Raw genomic sequence first — 15,535 nt, 5'->3', positions numbered from 1 at the left:
CTTCTACGGATCGCGTCCTCGACCACAAAAGGGATTAGCAGCCAAGGTATATTCTACTCCTGAATGCTCGGTGTGCATCGGGATCCCAAAACGCTGCGACGGTAGTGGTGAAAGATTCAAAGCTCGGGCGGGTGATCTGAAATGGTTTGGTTGAAACAACCATGAGACACTTCTCAATAAGTCACAACCTAAACCCTATCTAGGCTATCACGTACCTCCAGACAATCACGCAAAACACAATCACACACATCATATCATCACATAACAGGCACGTTAATCATTCTTACCCGGCCTATCCTGCGTGCAACCTGTACGTTAGTCACAATCATGCCATGTGCAATCACATGCATGCTCACAATTCATTTCACGCATACGTTCCGATTCCATCACATCTTTTCCACAATTCTCTCCAGTGACCCGCGTTGAAGTACACGCCTCAGGTCCACTGCGACCAACTCATAACAACACTTCAGGGCCCGCGTTATAGTACACGCCTCAGGCCATGTATCTTGCCCGCGTTGTAGTACACGCCTCAGGCTCAATACCTACCACCTACTGCACAACCCGCGTTGAAGTACATGCCTCAGGACGGCACAATTCCCCGCGTTGAAGTACACGCCTCAGGGATTTTCGCATACCCACATGCCACACCATACACACAATCTCGTGCTCATTCACGTGCTCAACATTCGCTTGCCAATTAAATTAGCCAATCAAACGTGGCCCGCGCACGCATCAACACACACACAACCTCATGCTCAATCAGCATTCAATACGGCCAATTGATAATTTATTTAATTGGGCCCCAGCGTGCACATAATCCAGCACATTTAAATCAATCAATGGCACACCAGTGCACCCAATTTCACCATCATAATTCAGCCACATCACAAACACACAATCAACATACAAATTGGCATTTTTTCTAGATCCAAACTACGTCAAATCAGTTCCGGCTCTTCACGACATTTTCACAAAATCTCGAGCCGAACCTAACGGTACTAACCACACAACAAACAGCACCCCACAGCACATAGAACCACACATCACAGCCATTAATCAGCCTTTTTCGCCCTCAAAATCACCATCTCTCACTCCCGGTTCTTCACGACACTTTCTCACCATTAGTCGCTGGTTCTAATTATCCAATTTGCGTACCGAACCAAACATCCCAGCACCTAAACCAGCCAATCACAGCCCACTTTTGACCTCCAAATTTCCTCCAAAAATTCCCAATTTAGTTCCTAAGGCCCGCCACATAATTCCGCTCCTAAATCGTACAAATACCGCACTCAAACAAACCCGATTTCACCCGAAAAATTATCCGTCGATACCCGATGTACTAAATTGGGTTTAGGGCGCGACTTACCGAGTTCTAGACTAACACGGCTAGAACGAAAAGCGGCGGCACTCAAACAGGAACGGTGGCGAACGGCGGAGCGGCTTAGCGCGGCGGTGGTGAGCGGCGGTGATCGGCGTACGGCAAGGGGGCGGCTGGTTCGGTCGGTGAGGAAGAGAGAGAGAGAGACGGACGGCGTGGAGTGGTGATGGTGGTGCGGTACGGCGGTGTGGGACTGTGCGGCACGGTGGGCGGTGGCCGGACGGAGGCGGCGCGGCGTACGGGCGAGAGGGGGGGCGGTCGACGGTGAGAGGAGGAGAGGGAGAGATGGCCGAGAGTTTTGGGGGAGAGAGAGTGAGGAGAGAGAGAGTGTTCTTGGACTAAATAGTGCACTTTTGACCAAAATTGGCAAATTACCATCTTGCCCTAGTCTAATCTTTTTAATCAACGGTCCAGATTCGATCTTATCTTAAAACCGACGGCCGAGATTGAACCTTACCCAAAATATCCAAGGGCAGTTTGGGAATTTCATAAAATGCCAAGGGCAAAATTGTCCAATCTAAAAAGTTAGGGCAAAATGACCAAAATGCCCTTCTTCCATAAAACATGCCCTTTACAAACTCTTAGGGGTAAAATGGTCACTTTCCTCATTTCTCATCGAAATCGAATTTTTCTGAAGGAATCGGGACAATCCAAAATTGCACGTTCCATCCGTAACGTCGTCCTAACGTCCTGTTGTGACTTCCTAATTTTCCGGTGTCCAATTTGGGCTCAATTAAATAATCAGATTTTATTAAACGCAACTCGAGCGTTTCTCAAACTAACTGGCGGCTTGTTGGGAAAATTCGTATATGTGACCCGTGACTGACACTAATTCAAGTCACGTGCAAGTTCATTCGGTTCGTGACAACTTCGGTTGTCATTTAAATCGTGAGGATCAATTACTAGATCCGAGGGGCACGATCGTTTGGTTTAGGCTCAGGATCGTTCGTTAATTCATTTCGTGGTCCGACGGAATCACCCGCGATCCACTACTATGACCTTGGCGAACTGACCCCTGACTATCCTTGGATCGGCCAACAGTGGCTCAAAATATCACCTCGACGATTTCATGATCGAAAATCAATTCACGATCGAATTTTCTTTAGTCGCACGAATTTAATTTCCCTAATTAGCCTTTCTCTAATGGTTAGTATCCCAGGAATGATCAGTTCCGGGCGAAAACTAACTACGAGTACATTCATAAAACTCAGTATTTAATAAATTCCAAATGGACCAATTTTCAGGATGTCACATGTTTCTACTTAAGAAATTGCCCCTCTCACTTGGAGCCTGTTAAATATTATCGTATTAAACCAATAAACTTCATTTCACTACTGAAATGTTGCATTATTAACAATCGCTTTTTTTGACCAAAAAAAAACGATCGCTTATCCTAAAATTTACTATATATATAAAGCCTTTGGGCAGAAACTCTAAATTGATCTATTGAATTTATTCCTAAAATCCACAATATGGATATCTTCCTGCAATATCTACATTAACTTGATTGACTATGTGAGTAAATAAGGGATCCATAATTTTCTTTGTAGTAGGAAATATTATAAATTCAAAGAAAGTTAAGAGGAAAACCCTAGCAGCTTGGGGTGCGTTTGGTAACGTTTCTACTTCTCTATTTTTTTGTTCTTCTGTTCCCTAGAACAAAAAAAGAACAAAAATCTGTTTGGTAACGCATTTTATTTTTCTATTTCCTGGAATAGAAAAATGGCCAAGAAATAGATTTGGAACAGAAATAAGAAGTAGATTTTTTCTACTTCTTTGTTCCCAGAAACAAAAAAAGAAATAGAAAGGTCCGGTCCTCAAGCCGCGGCCTCAGCTCCTCCTCCATCCTCCGTCGTCTGTAGACCGTCTCAAAGCACCGGTCCGGTCCATTCCCGGCGGGAATAATAAAAAAAAATTCATAAAAAAATTAAAAAATTCCAAAAATTCCAAAAATTCATAAAAATCAGAAAAATTCTCAGAAAATCCATAAAAATCAGGAAAACTCAAAAAAAACCCATAAAAATTTGCAAAATTCTGAAACTGAAAAAATTAAAAAAATCCATAAAAAAGTTTCTAGAAAATAAAAAGAGACAGATTTTGGAAAAGTAAAAAGTTTTAATAAACTTTTCCCCAAAAAAATCAAAAATAAAAAATTCACAAAATGGCTTAGAATAAATTAAAAAATTCCGAAAATTCATAAAAATTAGAAAAATTTCAGAAAAATCCCTTAAAAAATTAGAAAATTAAAAAATTCCAAAAATTCATAAAAAATCAAAAAAATTCTCAGAAAATCCATAAAAATAAGAAAAACTTAGAAAACCCATAAAAATTTGCAAATTTCCGAAATTGAAAAAAAAAATTCATAAAAAAGTTTCTGGAAAATAAAAAGAAACAGATTTAGGGAAAGTAAAAAATTTTAATAAATTTTACAGCAAAAAAATAAAAAAAAATTCACAAAATGGCTTAGAATTCTTGTAGCCACCCACTTTGAGTGAAATTTAAATTTTTTCAGGTGCGCAAGTTATATTTTTGAATATTCCTTAGTTTAGGGATTAAAAGGGGTTTTAAACCCCTAAAAAGGATTAGACAAACCAATAAACCATGCTTATTGATTTTTTTCACTTATAACTTGTACTTATAGTTAAATAAAAGATATAGATTTGAATGCAAAAAATTGGGAATAGAAATTTTTTTGATTTTACCAAACGCATTTATGTTCTTTTTCTATTCTAGGAATAGAAATTTTGTGCAGTTACCAAACACATTCTTTTACTCAAAAACTCATCCTGGAAATAGAAATAGAAAAAACTATTTCTGAAAAGAAATTGTTCCCAGAAACAGAAACGTTACCAAACGCGCCATTGGTATCCCAACTCCTTGCCTGCAGGATGCTTCCTAAATTGTACTTATAAGACTTCTAGTGCACTTCTCCCTCTTTATTATTTCTTGGATAAACCAAAGAGTAGCCAATAGAATTAAATTAGACCCATAGTAAATATAGTCTATAATGGAGAAAAGACCGGAACAATTTTCGGTGACACGCATTTCTAATTCTTTTGCTAATTAAAATAATTCCAATAGCATATCATAAGTCTTGTCTCTTTTCTTTTAGAATGTAATTTTTTTTGCACACATTTGCCTTTATTTTGCTAGTAAATAAATACAATGGGCAGATATAGTGGGATGATTCTCTAAATGTATAATAGGACATGGACAACGACTTGCAACGCATCTGGACAAGAAACATTAGATTATAATTTTATGTCCGCTCTGAGAAACATATTGACATGCTAATGCATCATCGATCACTGTTATTTATTCAAGGGGTTGCAGAGGAGTCAGTAAAAGCACGTGCTGATACATCCATCATTGTAATTTCTTACTACACGTCTTTTAAGGTGGAGATCACTTTGAACACATCAATGCCCAATATTTTTGTCCTTCCTCTTGTTTAATTCTTTTTCTAGGTAGACCTTTTAACTCCAAGACCACTCTTTCTAGTTCCTTCCTTGACCCTTGCACATTTATTCATCGCTCCAAATCCTTGATCTTCCCCTTGTTGTCACTGCTTCACTCACTTGCCTGCAGAACCCTAACCCCATACTTGTGGTCATTCTCGGCGGCTGATGAGCCACCCTCCTCAGAATCACCTGTGAGTTCCTGAGAGATGGATGCATGGACAACAGCGATGATCATAGCATCTCGTCTTCGCTCCCGAGATTGGAGCCTATTCCACTGAAAGAGCCATTACATAGTGGGACAAAAGTTTTAAAAGTTATGAGAATAACTCTAAAGTTTCTTTAAAATAGAGTCACCATCAATCAATTTGCTATATATGTATATACACAATTTGTACCCAAGCACACTGAGAAGAATTTCTTTTTTGCTCTGGTTCTGCCTTAATTTATCCCTCAAATCTCATAAATAAATCAAAATGCCTTTTTGCTTTTGCTTTAGCTTTATTATATATTTATAATATATATGCTTAATTGGTTTAATTTATCTAATTGAACAAGTTGGCACGCACCAATAATTGAAACTTGCCAAGCTAGACATAAATTAGCAATTCATTGACCTGGACCTCTAACCATGCATTTAGTGTCACTGCCTTCATGCGGAGGAAGTTTCAATGCACAGGAGAATCCAAGGCGATCCCTCCCTCGAAGAGGAAAACAGGTGAGTAAGTTTCGATGCAGAAGCAATGAAATAAAAAATTAAAACCAAAAATAAAAGACAATTGCTGTATTGGTCTCCGTTAGACAAGTGGAAGATGAAAATCGGGGGGAGAGAGAGAGAGAAAGAGAGAAAGAGATTCGTCCGGTCCAATATTTTCCAGATAAGTGCTCAGAACAGATAAAATACATCCAAAGCGTCAGGGCAGTGAAGAGGGTACGATGAGTCCACCGATTGCACTGTTGAACTTTCCTTTTCTTTTTTTAGATTAATTTTCCATAAGTCAAGCTCGTCAACCACGTGACCTTCACGTGGCGGAAATCTCATTGCACGATAGAATCCAAGGCGATGCCTGTCCAGGAAGGTGTAATAAAACGGTAGATTTGTTGGGAAGATGAAAAGTGGAGAGAGAGAGACGGGACGAGTCTTCCTTGAACTTAGTCGACTCCTTGCACCGTTGAACTTTCCTTTTTCTTTTGTTAATTTATTTTCCATCAAAAAATATATTTTTGTTGAATATATTTAAGCTCTTGATCCCACTAAGGAATTTAACCCCTCTCACTTTGAGACTGTTAAATATTAACGCATGTCGAGAATCATAAAAAATTATCAACATATCGTATATATATTCATTTTGTACTTGAGCATAACGAAAACAATTTCTTTTTTGCTCTGTTTCTACCTTAATTTCTCTTTCAAATCTCATAAATAAATCAAAAAGCCGTTTCGCTTTTGCTTTTACTTCATTATATATATTTATTGGTTTGATTTAAGGCATGCGCCAATAATTCAAACTTGCCAAGCTAGATAAGTAATTGGTTGACCGGACCACTAACCATGCGTTTATGGTCGTTGGCTTCATGTGGTGGAAGTTTCAATGCACAGAAGAATCCAAGGGGATCCCTTCCTGGAAGAAGAAGACATGTGAGCAAGTTTCGATGCAGAAGCAATGAAAAAAAAAATGAAACCAAATAATAAAAAACAATTGCTGTATTGGTATCCGTGAACAAGTGGTCATAATTGATAAATACATGCAAAGCGTCGGGACGGTTACTGCACCATTGAACTTCCCTTTTTTCTATAATTTATTTTCCATCAGAAAAGGCATTTTGTTGAATTAATTTTAAGCCCTTGATCCCACTTAGGAATTTAGCCCTCTTACTTTGAGCATGTTAAATATCGTCGCATCAAATCGATAAACTTCATTTCACTACTGAGATGTTGTATTGTCAGCAATCGTTTATGTTGCAAAACAAGTGAAAGCAGCTTTTCAATCGTTTAACCCCTCTTACTTTGAGATTGGTTAGTGATTTTTTAGATAAAAAATGTTAAAGGTAGAATTGGGACTGGACATAAAATTTGAAATTTTTTTTAGACAAAACAATTGGGGGCAGATTTAGAACATGATCCAAAGTTGAGAGTTTTTTTAGATAAAAAAGTTTGGGATAGAATCAAAACTTGACTTAAAATTTGAGGGTTTTTAGGACGTTAGGCCTATATAAAAAGAGGGAAGCGAAAGTTGAGGAGCTTACCAGTCCTTGCTTAACTTGAGGGTACCGCTTTTCTCTACCAAGTTTTTGTCCATTTCTTATTTCGAATGAGTTGGCTGAGTCCACCACTCTTCTCTCTACTTAATTGTCAAGTTACCAATTAATATTTTTGGATGTCAACTTATTGATTTAAATTAGTCAAATTTATTTATTTATTTCACAATTTCTTAATCAACCCAAAGCCAAATTAATAAATCAAAATTTACAATTTTTCCGGAAAATGTCTTTTCTTGGTTTAGTTTAGCGGTTGCTCTAATATTTTGCCCTTCTTCTTGACTCGGTCAAAAAGTGGGCTTTAAAAAAAGAAAAAGAAAAAGAAGAGATATAAAGGGAAGAGGGAGAGCACGCATCAGGAGAGAAAGGAAAAGAAAGGGTAAAGAAGAGGAAGAAATGGAAAGAAGAAAAAAAAGGAAAGGAAAAGAAAAAGAGGACTTTACGCGTACCTAGGACGTCGCCCGTGAAAATAATCCGTCACTAATCGTGACTTTTGCAAAGTTTCCACAGCTGGTCACCTTTGCACGTCCTCTTCTTTAAAGATAAAATGGTTTTTCTCACTTTGGTTCTAACTTGAACAAAAGTTGTTCAACTTGAAAGCAGTGCTGAACTTGATTTTGTTTTTGGTTTTGAAATGAAATGATGGAGAAATTTAACTGCGAGGAGTAAAGTTCTTGGAAATTAAAGTGCAGAAGGAAAAGTGAACTTGGAGGAAATATAGATACTTCGAGGGTAGATTAAACAAAGTTACGGTGAAATTGCTTCTTTTTGCTCTCTGTCGCCTCCTCACGCGTGCCCCGACAATTCTCTCTCTTTCTCTTTCTCTCTGTCTTTTCATTTTTCTTTTTCACCTCTGTTCTTCTTTTTCTTTCCTTTCTTTTGCCAACCACTTCTCAGTTTTTCTTTATTAAAGTTCTCTCTCTTTTGCCGACCATTGACTCTCTCTTTATTTCTCTTTCTTGGCCATGAAGAAAAGCTCCATCGTTTTCTTTTTCGAGCTCTCTTTGGCAATAATTATATGTTGAAAAAATTCTCCACCCGACTTGGCCGAGAATCCTTTGCCTTTTTTTATGCCCAGATTTTCTTGTCTTTTTTGGCCGTGAAATCCGATCTCTAAATGCCGAGATTGCCCCCTATCAAGGTGGAAATTGCTCTCTTTTGACATCATTCTCAAGATTCTTGTTGTTGTTCAGAGCAGATTTGGGATTACACATTAAATTTTGGGGGCGGTTTAACATTGGGTCTAAAATTGAGAGTTTTTTAGACATGAAAAATTGGATAAAATTGAGACTGAACCTAAAATTCGAGGATTTTTAAGGAATTAGGACAGTATAAAAAACAGAAGAGAAGGTCACGGAGGTTCACTCGTTTTAATCATCCAAGGTTAGATTTGTAATTACATAGCATATAATTTTCTTTCTGCCTCGTGCTCGGTGACTGGGTCCCACTAGTCCTTGCTTGCTCTTCTCTACCAAGTTTGTGTTCATTTCTTATTTTGAATGAGTGACTAGGCCCACCACTCTCCTATCTACTTAATTGTGAAGTTACTAGTTAATCATTTAATCAAATTTAATGATTTCACAATTTCTTAATCAACCCAAGTCCAAATTAATAAATCAAAATTTTCAGTTTTTTTCCGATAAATGATTTTGCTTGGTTTAGTTTATTGATTGCAATCTTCATTAAGCACCTATAATTTGTCACATGGGTTAATTCAGATATTTATATTATTGAATGGAGTCTTTGTTCATTTAGATTAAATTTAACTTTATATAATACTTAAACATAAATGCATGCGGTTCCTCTTAATAACAAGGGGTAGCTATGATAATAAAAATGTTAAATGGGTTTTACTTACCACCCAAAATATACATAAGCATATTATTCATATTATTCTCATCCAACAATTCATTTAATATAGATCTATTACTATTAAATAACGAGGGGTAGCTATCTTTATAAATATGCTAAATAGGTTTCACTTACCACTAAAATATATCTAAGCATATTAATATTGTTATCCAACTTGGTTGGTGCAAGATGTGAAGCAATTTGTATGTTCAATAGTGAGTCCATCCATTTTTGATACCATTGAATGCATTTTTTTTTATTTAGTCACTCAATAAAGCAATGCTCTTTAAACATTGAATCAATTTCAGTCAAAAGATTTGTATTAAAAATTGAGTGAAATGTTAAAAATCCGATGCATTGATTACTTCATTTTACAAAAGAAAGAAGCTTAATCTGAGATCTACTTGTAACAATGCAAGCCAAAATAATTATCAATGCTATTTATATACCAACAATGTAAACTAAAATGTCAATACTTGAAATTGTTGAGTGTAAAACAAAAAAGAAAAAAGAGCGCTTTGCCTAAAATGCATCTAAGCTAAAAGGCATCAAACATGAATGTAATATATTAGCCTATACATGTTTACCACTCTAACTGTTGCGATACTTATCAATATATACAATCGTTGATCATTTCATTAGTTTGACGCAATAAAGTTGACAACTGAAAACAAAAATCACTATCTTATCGAACTCAACACATAATTGTTTGGTAAGTAAAAGGCAATGCAATGACTTCATGTTTTTAAGTTTATAATATTCGATAATTCATTTTATGCATGCTATTTAGTTCTGTAAAAGTTGCTTTAAGTTTGTATTTAGGTTGTACATTTTTTCACACTTGGCTTTACGACATCATATTGCACGAAAGTTTGACAAACATCGTGGCCCTCCAAGTAAATTTTCTTATGAAGTCTAGACCAAGGCATCTGCAATGTCCTTGGCCTGAATTAAACTTGCTGGAAAGGGGAAGATCTTCATAAGCTCTCTCAATCTTCCAAGAATAGAGCAGAAACCCAATAGTCTGGAGTAGAGCAGAAAGTATGTAAGGCAAGCTAAACTCAGGCCAAACAACCAAAAGCTTAAGATAATTGTTTAGCATCGAAGTTGGAGGTGTCATCTCTGAAATGACCAACAGAAGTGAATCTAGCCTGGGAAATGGCATAAACATCTAGAACTTTTACAAGCATAACTTCACCTAGTATAGTTGTTTACTCAACCAGCCCATTACTTTCCAGGCAATACTTATTTACTGCCAGTCTGCCATCAAATCCATTTATTAAGAAAAACTGCTGAATGAGAAGCAAGAACAGGGAAAGGACTCATCGACTGAATCTGATAGACCATACTGCTAAATATTTGATTTGAACAGACATGACCCTTACAATATTTCCAATTAGAAAGACACCAAATATACTGAAGCACAAAACCCCATCTTTATCTCCACTGCAAAGGATATTGTGCTTTGAAGAATTTGAGAGCTCTACAAATGAATCTTGACCATCGTAAGTCAAACCAGCATCTCCGGGTACTAGTCCAGGCATGCAAGGAACTCTTGGAGCTGAAGGGAAGAATTGAGTAGTGCGATCTTCAAATGCCAAAGAGTTACCAGAAGCGTTCTATAAAACAAATGAATAATTACTTTCCAGTTGGAAAATAAAAAGATGAAAAAACTATGAGATTAAAGCTAAGGAGCCAAACAAATCAACAAGTAGATGACACCAAACATCTGCTTTCAAAAAATCGTCCATATACCTATACTAAGCTGTTGGACTGTGTAATAAGATTCTAATTTTGAAAAAGAAGTATTTTAGAAAACCAGACTAAAATAACTACTTAACTGCAAACAAAGCATTATGAAAGGTGTGAGCCATAAGATATCCGCTATTGGTAATAAAGATCACCAAGTCATATCAACTTTTAAGTTGAAAGATGAAAACTCTATTCACTTGGGCATCCTCCTCCCAGTTGAGACATACCACAGCTGCCATATGGGACTTCAAGCTTCTTAACAGTTTTCCATTCTGCTTAATATTTATACCATGTTAGAAATGATTATACCACAGTGTGCATAACTACTGCAAGCGCCAGCATATCCAAAGCAGCACACCGCATATCCATAGTTCCATAAAGACAGCTACTTTGCTAAGAGAACATTCATTATGCACAAACATATTCTCCTCTCAGCAAAATGCAATCCATGAAGTGGACGATTAATAATAAACTGGTAGAAATGTCAAAGAAACAGAATTGCAGCAGCCTCAGCCAAGTTCTCAGCCATTCTACTCATGACCAAGCAGCTATAGCTTAATAAAAACATAACCCGATATTTACAAACTTTTCCACCCACAAGCATAATTGAGGCACATACAATCTATCTTTTAAGAGTCACCTAAATTATTACCTTCCTAATTTGACTGAACTGAACATATTTTACTAATAATCGAAAAGAAGCTATTAATCTTGATGAAAATGAGCAAGTCACAGATGAATGCTTCTACAAGACACCATCCACTTAGACCATAGATTCTCACAATGAGCCGGACCCCAGTAAACACTATCCTGTAATTTGTAGTTGTCATTTGAAATAGTTTCAATCATTGATGACAACATTAGTAGCGAGGTGAAATTTTTTTGTTCTACACAAGAATGCAATTGAGCACATCGATCAGATTCAAGTCCTAAAGTATATAAATCTATTGAATGAGTATATTCATTCTGTATGATATGTGATTAAAGTAATTCACTGCTGATTCACCGATTAAATATGAGTATCAATTTCCTTGATTCATAATTTAACTCATGCATCAACAATGTAGTGTCAAAAACATTTTATGGCTTTGATGGAGGACAATGAGTCCCACCATAAAGAATGAATTTTTACGCATCACACGCAAAACTGCCTAGGCATCACGCCTAGAGTTTCTTAAACATCACACCAAAGAGGAATTGCATCACACAATCTGCAAAGCAAGAACTTGCCAAGTTCAATAAATTATCAACTTTGAAAAGTAAAAATTACAACTATATTTGTAGACTCTCTAAAAGTTCTTCTCCTAGTTGAAATAGGAAACCTCTAAACAAGAAACATAATTGGAGTAACGTAAGATCCTACCACTCAACCTTTAAAAAAAAAAAAAACTTCATAAAATCCTAATAATACTCAAATCCTAGTTGATAATTTTAGGCTGCGTTTGGTCGACCGGATAAAAGCCAGGATAGGATATGTTTTATCCTATCCTATGTTTGGTGGTAGTCCAGGATAGGATAAGGTCGGATATAGACCGGATAAAAAAATCCAAGAGGGGGGGTAGGATAGACCCGGATAAGATTTCTAATGCCTATTTTTCTAGAAACCCTACGCTCCACTCGCCGTCATCTTCATCCCCACACCTTGTGCGCTTTCACCAAAAAAAATTCTCGGCTTTTTTTCCTTCACCGACTCCTCCGGACCCATGAATATCTGACTTTAAATCCGTAGTCCACCAAATAGTGGATAGGATATGAAGAAATCCCAGGATTTCTTATCCTATCCTATCCAGTCCTATCCTGTTTAGAAATCCGGACGACCAAACGCAGCCTAAGTGATTAAACTTCAAGAAGAATCTTGATCCTTATTTGAGTTTCAAAGTCAATCTTCCCCAAAAACTTGGTAGTCATCTTGCATTATTTAGTCGGCTGCATCAGGCTTAGTGGATGGTTTGATCGTCTTATACTAAATTCTATGAATGGGAATCCAATTACAATACTATGTACAAGATCTTTGTGTCCTTGCAGTCAAATGGGCACTTATTTGACAAAAGATAAATAATTTGTAGCAATATCTCATGTCTTGTAATCATAACATCAGTCGAATTTGAAGTATCTTTATCATTAATTATTACCTAACAATAAGAATAACACCATACTTTACAATTAATTTACATCTGTCATGGAATACCAATCTCAATCATTATAACAGTTTTATGATTCCATTGGATGAAATTCACGATCCACAATCCATAGATTTATTTTTTTGATTAATGACTCATATTTCCATGTGACAACCAAAGGTGACCCTAAGTGGTTATCATGTCGTATCAAAATTGTGGCTACCTAACTAACACAATAAATAAACGAATATTGTTCTGGGTTCAAAGCTCAAACCGCAATACACAAATTGACTCATGTGATCTACCTAACTAAACAATAGTGCCAACTTGATTAACAAACTGACCTATCTTGACCTGTTTACATTTAGTTCAGTAAGTTCTCAGATAAGAAATCATACATGACTTTTGTTTGCATAGTGGTTACAAACTACAATTTGATCATACCATATAAATATAAAATTTCATGTAAACCTAGGATTTTGTCAGCTTACGACTAGTTTCTTTTCAAACTTATTTGACATTGATGAAGATATGCATATTGTACATATGCCGTATCAGTCGGGTTAGGATGGGAATGACCCATTCAATCTAATTAGTTAAACGGGTTATTCATCTCTTGAAATTTGTTGAACTATTTAACAAATGGGTCATGTTCGAATAGAGTGTTCTAATAAAATTTTTGTTAAGCTTATCCTGCTCAGATTGACCTATCTAGCAATCCATTGTTAACTTGACATTGACAGACATGACCAATAAAAATGGATTGCCATCTCCATTAGCAGCTGAATGTTTGCCGAGCAAGTTTGCAGTTTGCATTGCATCATGCAGATTTTGAGCAATTCAGAATCTTTCCCAAGAGAGATTAGAGAAGAACACGTTCTGATGATAAAAGACTGTTGCAGGAGGAATTTCTAGTTGAGAAGTGATGAGGGTAACGTTCAAGTAACAACATAGAAAACTTACTTCGACATCATGCAGTAAAACCGTATCGTCTTCAAGTCCCAAGATAATCTTGCCATTACGACGCCAGCATAATGATGTTATACATTTACCTGGAGTAGATCAGAATGATTAAAAAGAGCCAGTATTGAAGACACATTGAAATGTGCAAAGAAATTGAGTTCATTATAAACAAAAATGAACACAGAGAGAAAGAGAGAAGAATGAATAATTTGTTCCCATTAAATTAACAGAAGAAGAGGAAAGATAGAGCACACATTAACCGAGAAAATGTTAATCAAAATTTGTGAAGTGAGGCAAAACATCATAACTGTACAAAACAACTGATAGGGATATCGGTCACTTGATATGGGATTTCTTTGGGCTAGCAGGTCATCTAAAGCGAGGCATCTATATCTTGTTGGCAGGCTCCAATCCAATATCTGAATCAAAAGACAAATCTTGTTGTTCAACTATGGAACCTCAAGGTGGAGTGGATGCACGAAAGCTTACTTCAGGCGAGGATTATAAGTGTATTAGTATTTACGACTTAGGATCTTAACAGAAACCATTCAAGGATTGGCTCAAGTACTATAGTGCACTCAAAACGTTCTCCGTATCTAGAAAACAATATGACGAGCAAAGCATTCAGATGTTTCTGGAGAAAAAATCTCCTCTCTAAATTTTTCCAGTGAGAATAGACAGCAAGAACTACCAAAGGCTAGGCATCTAATCCTAAGCTCTTACAAATTTAAATTACCAAAAGTCATATAGGATCTTAACTTACTTGGATGCAGCTCCCCTTACCCTCCTAGTCTCTTTAGTTCCTCTAATTCCTCCCTCCGTCCCTCTCGACCAGATTGTCATACAAGTACGCAGCATAGCTCGAGATATATCCTATTCAAAAGTTAAACTCCCACCAGCGAACTTGATTAATCAAAATGATGTGACGAAATGCCCTTGTGTAGTGAGAAGAAGATAAATAAAACTTCAAGCAATACAAAATGTGAGAAATTTTCTGCCTATAGTCTATATTTCAGTATCCACTAAATCTCTCCTTGTAGGGCACGTTCATTCAGTAAAAGAATGCTCAATCAGTAAAAGAAGAGAATCCAGCAGTAAATTACATTTGTGAGAGTCACCTTCAGAAATCTAAGAAGATCTTTTTAGATGCCTGAGGAACATTTAGATGGTATTCTGTAGGGGCTAAACCTGCGAACTCCAAGTGGGCATTGAGCATTTCCGCATCTGAAATAGCTAGTCTATCTAGCATAAATGGCATCCCCTCCAATTCATGTTAATTATGGTCATGGACACTTTAACTGGTGTACGAAGAAGGGCAACAAGATCGCCATACAGGAGTAGGGTACACTTACGGTCGGTGTAGATGACTGTCGGCTAGGTTATGGAAAAAATCTTCCAAGGCAACAACCTGGTTGAGAAGTCGATAAGAATCTATCGCGCCTGTAAATAAATTATCCATCAAAGGCAATTCGAACTAGATTGGCAATGGCAGTGGTTCCTATGGCGAAAAAGGAAGCGCAGCACATATAGGAAAAGCTACAGAAGTAGAACGAGATAAGGCCAATGACTCAAAGGGCACACACCAAGCCATCGTTAAGAAGCCAACACACTGAATAAAAAAAGAGTAAAAAAGAGAACTTTTTCGAGTCGAAGCAATTACCAGGAGAGATTGTCCACAGCCTCTTGCCAATCGAAGTGACGAAGCACCCCACCTTCATGACCATCGCCAGCAAATCCTTCGCCGGATTCCA

The 15,535-nt window shown here is 36.9% G+C and overlaps 1 protein-coding gene and 1 long non-coding RNA gene across 2 annotated transcripts in view; both read right to left on the bottom strand.

Annotated features, from left to right (window-relative positions):
- LOC115694486 (uncharacterized) overlaps positions 1–15,535 on the bottom strand; it is a 129,710-nt gene that overhangs the window by 100,860 nt on the left and 13,315 nt on the right. The window lies entirely within an intron of this gene.
- LOC115694482 (uncharacterized) lies at positions 10,213–12,113 on the bottom strand. The gene is made up of 2 exons (XR_008817525.1): positions 10,890–12,113; positions 10,213–10,568 (listed from the first exon to the last, which is right to left on the bottom strand). It is a non-coding gene; the product is annotated as an uncharacterized LOC115694482 (long non-coding RNA).

The sequence above is a fragment of the Syzygium oleosum genome, unplaced genomic scaffold (genome assembly GCF_021117445.2).
Source record: "Syzygium oleosum isolate NSW1041296 unplaced genomic scaffold, Sole_v2.1 Sole_v2.11, whole genome shotgun sequence".
NCBI lineage: Eukaryota > Viridiplantae > Streptophyta > Magnoliopsida > Myrtales > Myrtaceae > Syzygium > Syzygium oleosum.
This window is presented reverse-complemented; position numbering and strand designations above follow the sequence as displayed.